Source organism: Pinus tabuliformis, chromosome 7 (assembly GCF_031772625.1).
Source record: "Pinus tabuliformis cultivar Carrire ecotype Pingquan chromosome 7, CPIR1, whole genome shotgun sequence".
In the NCBI taxonomy this organism is placed as follows: Eukaryota; Viridiplantae; Streptophyta; class Pinopsida; order Pinales; family Pinaceae; genus Pinus; species Pinus tabuliformis.
In genome coordinates this window covers 544288385-544300036 of record NC_142293.1, presented here as the reverse complement: position 1 = coordinate 544300036, position 11652 = coordinate 544288385, and the positions used below count along the sequence as shown (strand labels likewise).

The 11652-nt window shown below is 36.4% G+C and overlaps 1 pseudogene; it reads right to left on the bottom strand.

The window, feature by feature from the left end:
* Nucleotides 1-3826: 3826 nt before the first annotated feature.
* On the bottom strand, nt 3827-7437 carry LOC149248482 (scarecrow-like protein 1 pseudogene; annotated as a pseudogene).
* Between the last annotated feature and the right edge of the window lie 4215 nt (nt 7438-11652).

Here is an 11652-nt window from a genome sequence, read left to right as displayed (position 1 = left end):
CGACACAGTCCCAAATAGCAAACTTCACAAGTTTTTTTCTAGTTTTGGCCTTTGTGCCCATTTCTATATTGGTCTTTGACAATGCAGAGTCTAGTTCTCTTTTTCTACTTTTGTTGGTGATGCTTCAACTGAAAAAATTGTGCCCACTATAGGGCAAGAATATAAAATTGAGAGCAAAAAAATACCTATGCTAAACTGTGAAGATGTAGAGGAAAAGAATCTAAAATGCTTCAACTTGACCAATCTGAGACAAAATGGTGTATTGCCAATTTGAAAAATGGGATTGAAGATGGGACGACCCTAAATAGTAAACTTCACAAGTTTTTCTCCTATTTTGGCCTTTGTGCCCATTTCTATATCGGTCTTTGACAATGCAGACTCTGGTTATCTTTTTTTACTTTTGTTGGTGACGCTTCAACTGAAAAAACTGTGCCCACTATAGGCAAGATTGACCTAGATAATGATTTTGAAATCGGTTCAAGAGGGAAACAGAGGCTACGACTATTTCATTTATGGAAAAATCTGAAACTGTGCACATGGTTTAATTCGGATTGCACAGTGATTTAGTGATTTGTGAAAATTTGGAGGCAAACTGCGTTTTTCATAAATTTTGGAGGCAACTTATATTTGTCATAAATTTGGAGGTGAGGAAATAATTTGGAATCATTATACTCTCTATTTTTCATAAATAGATTTTATTTTTCTTTTACTCAATTTGTGGAGATATTATGGCCACACAAGGAAGGTGCAACAAAATGTAAAACTTGAAATTTTGAATTTTGGAAAAATTATGTGTATTTTTTATTTATTTTTTCTCAAGATTTTGACTTATTTTTTACCTATTTATTTTCAAGCTCATTGTTATTTAAGCAAAGATTGTTTTTTAGGAAAGATAAAAAGGAAATGGGCTTGAAAAGTTGTACTTTTTAAGGTTTGAAGAGTTCTAATGGTTATTCATTGAGAAATGAAAGAAAATTTATTACATAAGAAGACACTAATTAAAACCCAACCCATTATTCGTTACCTCACCTAATTATTTTAAACTATAATCTCGAAGGATTGCAATGTCTAACATTCTCCCCTTTAATTTGAAGGAGTTTTTGTTAGCCCAAGCATCATTTTGAACTGTTCGAATTTTTCTCTTCCTAGAGTTTTGGTGAAGATGTCTACAATTTACTTAGTCGTGGAACAATGTATTGGATGAATAGCTTTGGCCTCTACATGATATCAAATCAAATGATATTTCATATTGATGTGCTTGGTTCGATCATGAAATCTTGGGTTCTTGGCCAACTTGATTGCAGAAGTATTATCGAAATGGAAAGGAGTTGAGTTCACTTATTTCTCTTGCAAACCTTCAATTATTTTCCTGAGCCATGCAATTTCCTTTGTCGCCTCTGCGAATGCCACATATTCTTCTTTTGTTGTTGAATACCATACCATGTTCATTCATATTGGGTGATATATATTGTGGAAAAAATGACATAATATATTGAGCATATATTAGGGGGTAAAGTGTTTTTATATTGGTAGGCATAAAAAATGGAGCTCAAAGTTAATGAAAAAATATAAAGGAGTATAAAAAATATTAATGAAAAAATGGATATCTACAATATCTAGTGAAAGTATGAGTTTTTAAATTTGGAAGGTGTATTGGGTTAGTATTGATATGGGGTTATATATTGTGATTTGTAGAGTTGTTTTTCAATATGTAGTCAAATCAAGGGTATTGTTTAGTATGTCACGAATGCACGTGATATATCAAAGGTTCATTGAGTGAAGCCCTCATGTGGGAGACCATTGTTGATCCAAGACTCATGAGATATCCCGAAGTTGATACTATGTTTTCCTTGTCCCCATTGAAGTATGAACCAGAATGTGCAATAAGATTGAAGTCATCCACCTTGGTGTACTTAAGCCCATAATATTGAGTCCCCTTTAGTATCTGAGGATTCTTTTCATAGCAGACCAATGTCCCTCAAATGGTTTATGCATAAATCTGAAAAGTATTGTCACAATATACGAGATATCTGGTATGTTCGTGGTTAGGTAATTGATACTTCCTACAAGTTTTTTGTACTTGGTTGCATCTTCAAATGCATTCCATTCTTTTACATAAGCTTCAAATTCTAATCCATTAGAGTGGAGAGAGGGCTACAATCTGCCATGCCAAATCTGTTTAGTAGTCCTCCAATGTATTTATTTTGGGTAATATGTATTTTGGGTCAATTCCCAAGTAGTAATGAAGATGTTCCAAATTTGTCATCTCAAAACCTTTCTTCAAAAATCTCTTCAAATCTTTCTTCATGGATGCAGTGTAAGTTTCATTATTTCCTGTTATTAACAGATCAAAAGTGTGGATGGAATGACCTTGTCGGCCTCCTTCAAATGATCTTCAATAAAGATAGGGCCTCAATCCTTTCTTCCTTGGTATGCTACCTCAAATCCACCAAAATTTTCTCCATTTATGCACCATGGTTGACCTGTATATATGTGATTTGGAGGGGCCTTTGACTAGAGCTGACTTAACCCTTTGAAAATTCATGATTATAATAAGGCTAACCTAAGTATCAATTTTAGCATTTATTAAATTTGTTTTAAGGCCAATGTGAATTTCACTCATTTTAGTGTTTCCTCAAAAAACAAGCCCTACCATTGTATGAGAAACCTCTTGTAAAAGAAGGAAATATTTTACACTCAAGATGCCCATGTCTATTGAACATATGCTATTTGACGATGATATCTGGTTTATGTAATTTAACAAATACTTTATACAAATAGTGACATCCCCCAACCCATGTTTGGACAACGACATCCAACCATCATCAGGTAATGTGTTCAGTACCTCAATTGTCATCTTTTGTGCAAAGAATGTAGATGACTCATATAAGGTACGAAGTGCTTCAGGTACACTTGAAGCCTCTAAGTCATGTGATCAACCATGATGACTAATGTCCCTCCGCCTTCACAAGGTTGGATCAAATACCCACTAGATAAGAGTTCACTATACATAGCTTTAAGACTGTGACACCATATGCATACAATCAACACATACACATACATTTCTTTCCTCAATAAGCCCTCCAAAATTTCATGATATTTTGATGGTGGGAACTTGAGATATCACAAACCATAGCTCGAAGACCAATTATTACCCTTGGTTTCCCTTAGGCTAGAAACCTCGTTGGTATCCTTGCATTACTTTTCATTGAAAATTCATTCATTGATCCCTTTCCCCTCCCTAATTAGGTCAAACATATCATTGGTTGTTAAATCCTATCCCCTTGATCGAACCTCGGGTCCACTTGGTCCCATGTCATCCCATGCACTATCAAGGTTAATTCTTCAAATATCACCCAAGTTTCGACAAGAATTATAGGGCTTAGGGATATCCTTTATAAGGCACATACTTAAAACCTAACCCTATAAATTTTCCCCAAGCCCTTCCTAGAGAGCCTTCCATCTTGTCTTACAAGAGAAGCAACCACATATTTGAGCCTCTCTTGTGAATAGGCTTCTAGGATCACCCCTCGCCCTATCATTGGTCCATCCATTTTGTGATCCTTATCATAACGGGTTCTTGATTTTACATCCAGTTGATTATAAGACTCTGTACTCAAGGTCATGAGCAAAAAAATCGAATACTTTTCAGCTAGTCAAGCATAAGTTCCTGAATGTTAAATAGTAACTGTCTCTATCCTGTTGCCCACTATGCAGGCAGGCATATCTATGATTTTAGCAAGCCTTAGCATTTTCTTGTCTACCCACATAAGGAAGAAAATTTTTGAACTCTTCCCTAACACACATGAAAGTTGGATGCAGTTTTTGCAATGGTATTGACAAATTGTAAGAAATTATTGTACAAGAACCTTCTTAGAGTCCTTGCTTCTCAATGGAAAGTAGATGCTGCAATGAGAATTCTGTCCAACCATCCAAAATACATAGTTCCTCCTTCTTCCTTAGTCTTTTAGTTATTGCAGTATGATTGATGGAGCAAAGATTTAATTGTGTCCTTAACATTAGCACTAAGAGGATACACACTAAAGCCTACCCTAGTCATTCTAGCTCTCCATTTTACTACAGCTTCATACCTCTCAATACTTTCTTCCCCCTCACAAGTAATTATGTTCACCATGTCTCGGGCAAGGCATTATTTTTCAATATTCATATGATCTTTGTTATCCCTTTTAAGTGCAGCATCTAAAGACTCAAACATTGATGAGTAATAGTTTAATGCTTCCATGAACTGAGGCAAGAAAGGAGTGGTATTAGTGTTAATCTCTTATTTTACTTCTATGACCACTTTATGGTTGAGAGATTTCACCATCCTCAGAGGTCGGTCACATGGGTTCTTTGTAGACACACTTTCATCGGGCATGTGATGCAGTTGGAATGCAAAGTTGACTGCTAAAACTTCATCTGGATTTATCTCAAGCATCCATGGTTGGACATCTCCAACCTTTTCTATAATCGATATGAATTGTAAAGAAGCGCCAATGGATTCTGCATATTGTTCAAGCCGCATTCCCACAATATCGAATCCCCCAACAATATGTCTTACAGATTAAGGATCATCTATTGCAATTATGCACAAATGTGGAGGCCCACCAAGCCTTTCTACAAGGGCCTTTAAGAGGCTTATGTACTAACTACCCTACCCAACATCAAAATCTAGTATATGAACCTTTTTGTCATCCTTGAAGGCTTCATAAATTTCACCATTGGCCACCATGCAACCAAATTTGAAATATTGACAAACTTCAAATAATATTTGCATGACAGATAAAGTATCAATGCTTGGTGGCTCTTTACAATTCAAAGCTTTGTATAATCCTTTTCTTGAAGATGTTATTCGTGCAACAATACCCTCCACCATGTAAACTGAAAGTCTTTCCATTGGGTCTCCTTGAATTGAGACTGTCTCTCTCAATTTTGTGAGTATATGTGATGCTGTTAATTTTAGGTAACAATGGTATGTTCTATGCTTAAGAGAAATTTACTTCAATTTCTTTATTATCCTAATAACAATATCCAGTTTAGCAATCACATCAGCATGATAGTAAAATGCAGATAGAACATAAACATAAACAATAGAAGACAAGCCAAGACAAGGGGACACAAGATGTGGCACCAGCCAGGGACAAACCCCAATGTGGGGAAACCCTTATTCTTATATTCTTCAATAGTTTAGTAGAGAGAGAGATAGTACAAATTACAAACCTGATAATTTATGATAGCAGCATATAAACCCTAACAAGAAAAGTCAACACTGGTCAAACTGGGAAAAATTCTTCCTCTAAACAACTTGGTCAAACCCAGTCAACTTTGGCCTCCAACAGCAAGCCCAATCAGACCAAAATAGTCTAAAAAGGTCCAGTCAAAAGCTAGTCAACGAAATTCAAACTACGACTAGCCTTAGGGTAGTCAACGTTGGTCAAATGAGAGGTCAAATCACCTCGATTTTAGTGCCCAGATTTGCAGCTTGCCAAGGAGAAGATACCTCACCCAATCTGAAGTCAAAAGGAGGTCAACACTGATCAACACATCCCAAAATATAGCCTCTGAAATTCAGTCAATGCTAGTCAACACATTCAAACAGGTAAACAGAAAAAAACACCCTCCTTCCTTCGCACGTGTGAGAGATAGCTACCTAGATTAGCGTACCCAGTCAAGTGAGGAGAGAGAGATGTGTGAGGATGAGATGATGATAAAATACTTGAGGTCTCCTTTTATATGCAACGTTGAGGATGAGCTGGGGGTTTGAATGCCTATTTTGTTTGTTGGCCGACCTTGACAATTTGTCCATAATATAAATAAATCCATATCTTCATTTTTACATGTCGGAATCAGACAATCTTTAGATCAATCATATACCTCTCAGAGAGAGGAATCCAAGAAAAATATTAGTTGTCATAAATAATATGACCTGTGTGAAGTTTTGCCCTAGTTACCAATTTTAACAAATGCCAATTCTAGTTTACCTTCAGGTATTGTAGTTGCTCATTGAACTAAGAGTTGCTTGGAAGAGCACCCCATATGAACATTATCTTGTTGGTGACTAGTTGATGTATATGCTTCTTGTTGTAAAGAATTAGTTTGTGAAACAAAACACGAATCAAAGATATTTGTAACACCAGGATAGAATGCATAGGGGAATCATCATACATAAGGTTTTCTATTGTGTCAACCCATTCTTTGCCAATATATGTGCTTTGAGCGGGGCTAATGATACTTGCTTTGTTAATATCACTAAAAAGTTCTCTCTCCAACTCTTGCTTGTTTAGAGATTCTTGGACCCTCGCCGAATTTTTTAGGTAACTCAATCAAAGATGTTTGGCCCTATATATGAAGGAAGCTCTTAGGTTCTGAGCGCATATTCTTCAGCCTCCCATCAGACCAGACCCCAAACAGAGGATCACGACATTTTTCACGGTACTACCTTTAGGCATGGGCACCAAGAGATTGATTGTTACCGGTACGTATCCAGACTCTAGACCAGCGAGGATCTGTGGGACCTCACCCTGCCACACAAGATCTTAGCAGTAGTTCTGTCTTAGATCCATTCTTAGGAGACGGACTAGGTCCTCCAGCATTCAACAGTGTGTGAACCCCCCCAGGAAATGATTTAGTGGACAATCTTCACTTGCCATCAACTCTTCATCAAGCCAACATACTTTTTTGAGTTTCTTCAGTGTTATTCATTCAGCCTCAGATGTTAGGAGAGATGGGTTTGATCCTCAGACCTATTAGCTCTTGGATCTTCTTTGCTAGGGCCAGATGTTGATTTACTTCATACATTGTATCTTTTATAAGAGATCGTTTGGTTCTCCCACTTTGTATATACATCAGTGTACTCAACAGTCCCTTTGACCCACATTGTGGTCATTAGTTGGACATAAATATAATTATCTTATCTTGCAGTCATTGCTTGATGTATTATGGGTTTCTGTCAAAAATACTACCATGTATATCTCCTATTTGGCAATCTAATGATGGAAAATTTATGTAACAAACCTATATATATATATATCAAAAATTACCCAACCAACATCTTTTATTGCGTTCGTGCACAATACACTCTGGACGGGTAATGTTTGGAATGAAATGGACCTAAACTCAAAATCACAGTACCACAATGTTTTAAATAAAAAAGGTATTGTTCATGTACATTTGATAAGAACTTAAATTTCAAATTCATGCAATTATTATATTAATTTTTAATGTTATATTAATTTAAAATTATATGGATATATGTATAATTTATATATAAATTTAAAATTATCAATAAAATTATTAAGCAAAGCTATCTGTATAAATACTTGTTCAGAGATTCTCTAACATTTGATTCATATCACACAGTTCCACAGCGGCGAAATGGGAGGAAACCGGAGCCGTTGCAGAAGCAACATCCCCAGAAGGAGTCGAAGCCCTCCTCATAGAAGACGTTACGAGGATTGCAGGGAGAGCAATCAATACATGGAGCGAGATAGGTTCAGAGACATGCGCTCCACTCTGCTCACTATCCTTCTGGTCCAAAATATTTCTCTAGACACGAGGTTCATATCTTCGTGTTTTCTTCTTAGTTTGAGGTTTCATAACCAATATTTTTAATGAAGTTGTCTTAAGTCAGCCATTTTTGGCTATACATTTTAGTCATCAAACAATGTATTGGGCCTTCAATCTTATTTTCTAAGTAAAAAGATTATTCTGGAATAGATTCTGGTTTTCCATGTGTTTTTTTTGGGGTCTCATATTAAAATCATCAGGGTTTGTAGTTTTTTGGTTTATTTTAAGCTTCGGCAATGACAATGTCATTCTGTATGCAATCCCATGAAGATGAATAAGTTTCCACGTTGAGTAGATAGGGTTGCTTAACTTCCATTTTGTAGTGGTAGTTTAATTAGATTGAATAACTTGGCAACCGACCCCTAAACTTGGGGGTTTGCCAGGGTAAATAATTTTCTTAAATAACCTTCGGTGTGACTTCAAAGGTAATGATTTTCTTAAAAAACCTTGGGAGCTACTTTAAGAGAGTAATAAAATTTGCGGGATTTAATTGAACATAGTTATCTTCCATTTTAACAAACGACAATTACATAACATCATGCAAAATGGATGTTTTCTTATATGAAGCCTATCTCATTTTACTAATTCAAATGGCCCTAATTGAAATAATCCCGAAATTTCCTTTGAGTATAAAAGGACCGTAACCAGCGTTTGTGATTTTTTTATTAAGTTTTCATTTTCAGTTTTAGCAGGGGTTTCTTCTGTTTCGTTTCCAAAGTGACTTAAGGGCGTTGTCAAGACATGAATGGCTGGTTGGCTCAATATGGTCCAAACTTTGAAGGATTGCCAAAAATACAGTAGGTTTTAGCTTTTTGTTCTCCAAAGGGCCAAGATGGGCCTATGTAAATCATTTGAATAAATTTATTAATAGGAGAAGCACTCTATTTCAAGTGTTGAACCCAACCTATGTAATCAAATCTTTGTTATATGTGTAATTGAATCCCTGTGGCTGTCTTGAATCAAGTGTGTTACACGAAAGCTTAGGAGGGAGTGCACTTTAAAAAGAGTAACACAGAGGAGGAAAACATACTTTGAATTAGGACCGAAACCCTTCTGTTGCTTGTTGATAAATGAGCGGATTCAATTAGAGGGTGCAACAGAAGCGTGGAGATTAAGAAATCTTGAAAAATTGTGTTAGGGAGGAATGTTGTATAAGTGTTTAAGTTTGTGTTAAAGCCTGCAGGCAACGACCATTTCCTTTAGAACAAAGCACAAGGCGAGATTAGAGTTTATTAAGTTGCGGAAATCCGTAACATAATAGAGAGCAAGAAGACAGGAAGTGAGTTCAGTCAGGAAATTATCAACTCAAAACAGAATCTTGGAAGAAGCATCTCGTGGATTCTTCTGAGAATCACTTTTCAAAATCGTCGAGAATGCGGTAGATGATCAGTAGTTAATGGAATTATTACCGTCTTGGATGTCAACAAAGCATAGGAGAGTCAAAAGTCTGAGACGAAAATAAACTGTCGAGACATGAATTCAAAGAACGATATTTAACGAGAATTTTCTAGTCTATTATGTTTCTCAGAAGGTTCAAGAGGCGCTGACAAAGAAGAGTCCAATATTTGAGAAGGTGAGCTTCAGTTCCATGGTCATTTGAGTGGTCAAGTAGCTTATTGACAAGCGCTTAAGTTTTAAAGGAAGGTCTGGCAGAGATGAAGACGAGAATAAGTCCGACAATCAATAGAAAGAGAATCTCTGTCTCGCGGGAGTTTTCTCTTGGAAGGTTGGAGGTGCGCTTATTTGTGAAAAAGCTGAGAGTTTGAGAACCCTGATTGATGGTCATTCCGGTGGTTGCGAGGAGCTAAAGAAAGGGAGCTTCGATAAAATAATGGGGCTACTATATAGAATAAGCCTCTTGAGTTAACAATAGAAAGGTAAAGTTTCTTGTGCATGTTATATTATATGGTACTTGAATTTGGTGGTTTTCAAAAGGGACTCATTCCTCCCCTTTGGTTTATATTGTAGAGTCTTGGCCACGGTGGTTCTGCCTAGGTCTTGGGCCTGCACATGTTATATGATTACAAGGCTTGAATCCATTGGTTTTAGAATAAGGCTCCTGTTTAATAAAGGAATCCTCTCACTCAACTTTAAATTAGGAAAAATGGTATAAATGGATTTATTTTCCATAGCTCGGTTGAGGGAAGTGCCAATCAATGATTAGAGAGAATGGGGAATGTTGGTCAGACCTTGTCACTTACATCATTATCTCACGAGAATGTTGGCCCAACAATAGAATGTAGGTCCAAGCCCTTGTAAGCAATTTGCATTAAACTCACGCAAGTCAACATAATTGAATTGCTCCACTCCAAGGATACATAGGTCATGCTCCAAGGTGATGCCTTACATAATAAGGGCTCTAAGACGATGTAGCTACAAGAGGTGTCCACACCCTTTTGTCACAAGCCCTCATAGACTCCATTACTTCTACTAAGCCATGTGCTTCATTAGGAGTTATTCCTATAGGTCAGGAATCAGTTCCTATAATTTAGGAGCTAATTCCTATAAGTTAGGATGAATTCAAATTAGGATGAGTGATGAAGTAGTTAACTAATGTGCAAAAGTGGAAGGCCGAGTTCATTTTCTTCTACTGCAAATTAATTTTGGAAAAGGACGAATGGTTGAATCTCAAGTTCTAGAATTGAGATGAGATGAGTTGCATGAGTTAGTTCACTCAGTTAACTCGTCAATCACAAAATCAATTTCCTAAAATATAATTTGCTAGATTTAGCCATTCAAATTGCTTATAAGGAGGAATGAAGGCACAAATGTATTCATTCTTGAGCATGAGTTTTGTGTGTGAGATTGTGAGAGAGCGAGTCAAGCAGGAGGCTTGTGTGAGTTGATAGAGGGAAGAATTGCCTTGGGAATGCGCTAGGAAATAGGAGGAAATTCCTATTTAATAGGGACTCCTCATTCAGGCAAGGCAAGAAGGCAAGTAGATTAGGGGTCTTGTAGACTGCTTTAAGCTTAGTTTGAGCATGGAGATAATTTATTCTCTATTGAAACTATATCGTATTGTAAGAGATCTATTGCTCAGTCTTCTATCAATAAAATTCTTAGGAAAGCAAAGGGTTTTCCTAGTTGGGTTCCCTAAAAAAATTGTGTTGTTGAATTGTGTGATTGTGTAATTATTTTTGTTCCTATTCCACTGCGAAATAAGTAGAGAAATTCTGTGTCTATATGAAAAGCAATTAGTTCCAGATTGTTCAAGTCAGTAGTTGTAGAAATTTGTGGATTTTCTACAGAGTTTCCATCCAAGAATATATGCTACAACAAGTCGTTGATGTCCTTCTCCAAATGTATAATACTCCTCCTATGTATGGCATCCTCCAAGCAAGTGAACCTCTCCATCTAGCCACAATAAAGGACATTGAACAAGCTATCAAGAAAACTCCAATGCCCCAGGGAAGAATGTCATGCAAGCAACCAAAGTCAAAGAATCATGGAATAAGCTATCTCCAATGTGTAAATTCATCACAATCTTTCATGCACCTATCCATTTTAGACCATCTAGTGGCTAAACACACATCATGTACCCTAAATCTCATGAAGCACCCCCAGACATATTGTAAACTCTTTTAGAGTAACTTGAAGACTGACAAAAACCATGTTGAGTGCTTTTTTGTTTGCAATTTTTTTGTGAAATTTTTAAATTTATCCCCTTTTTGTGAAATTTTAAATTTTAAAAGATGTTTGTGATAGCACCAAAGATTCCTTGGAGAAATTGCCAATAGAGATGTGATGTGTTTATGATTGCAAAACAACTCTATATAGAGGACCAAACCTCTCTAGAAAAGAGGTACCTCTATAAAGTTGACCTAGATGTTTTGGTTTGCCACAGTAGTTGCAGTTTCCTTTTTGTCACTTACAATGCTTCATCTTAGGTTAAATCATGAAATAAGAAGCTTCTATTTTATTGTAGTTTCTTCTAGTTTTAATTCAACTAATTCAACACCATTTTGAGACCATAGGCACATTTCCTTTTGACTATCCTACACTAATTGGGGTTGGAAACCATCTTGAACAAATCTTGAACCCCCATCAATGATGACATCTCTCTACTAAAATACAAATTTGTTAGAC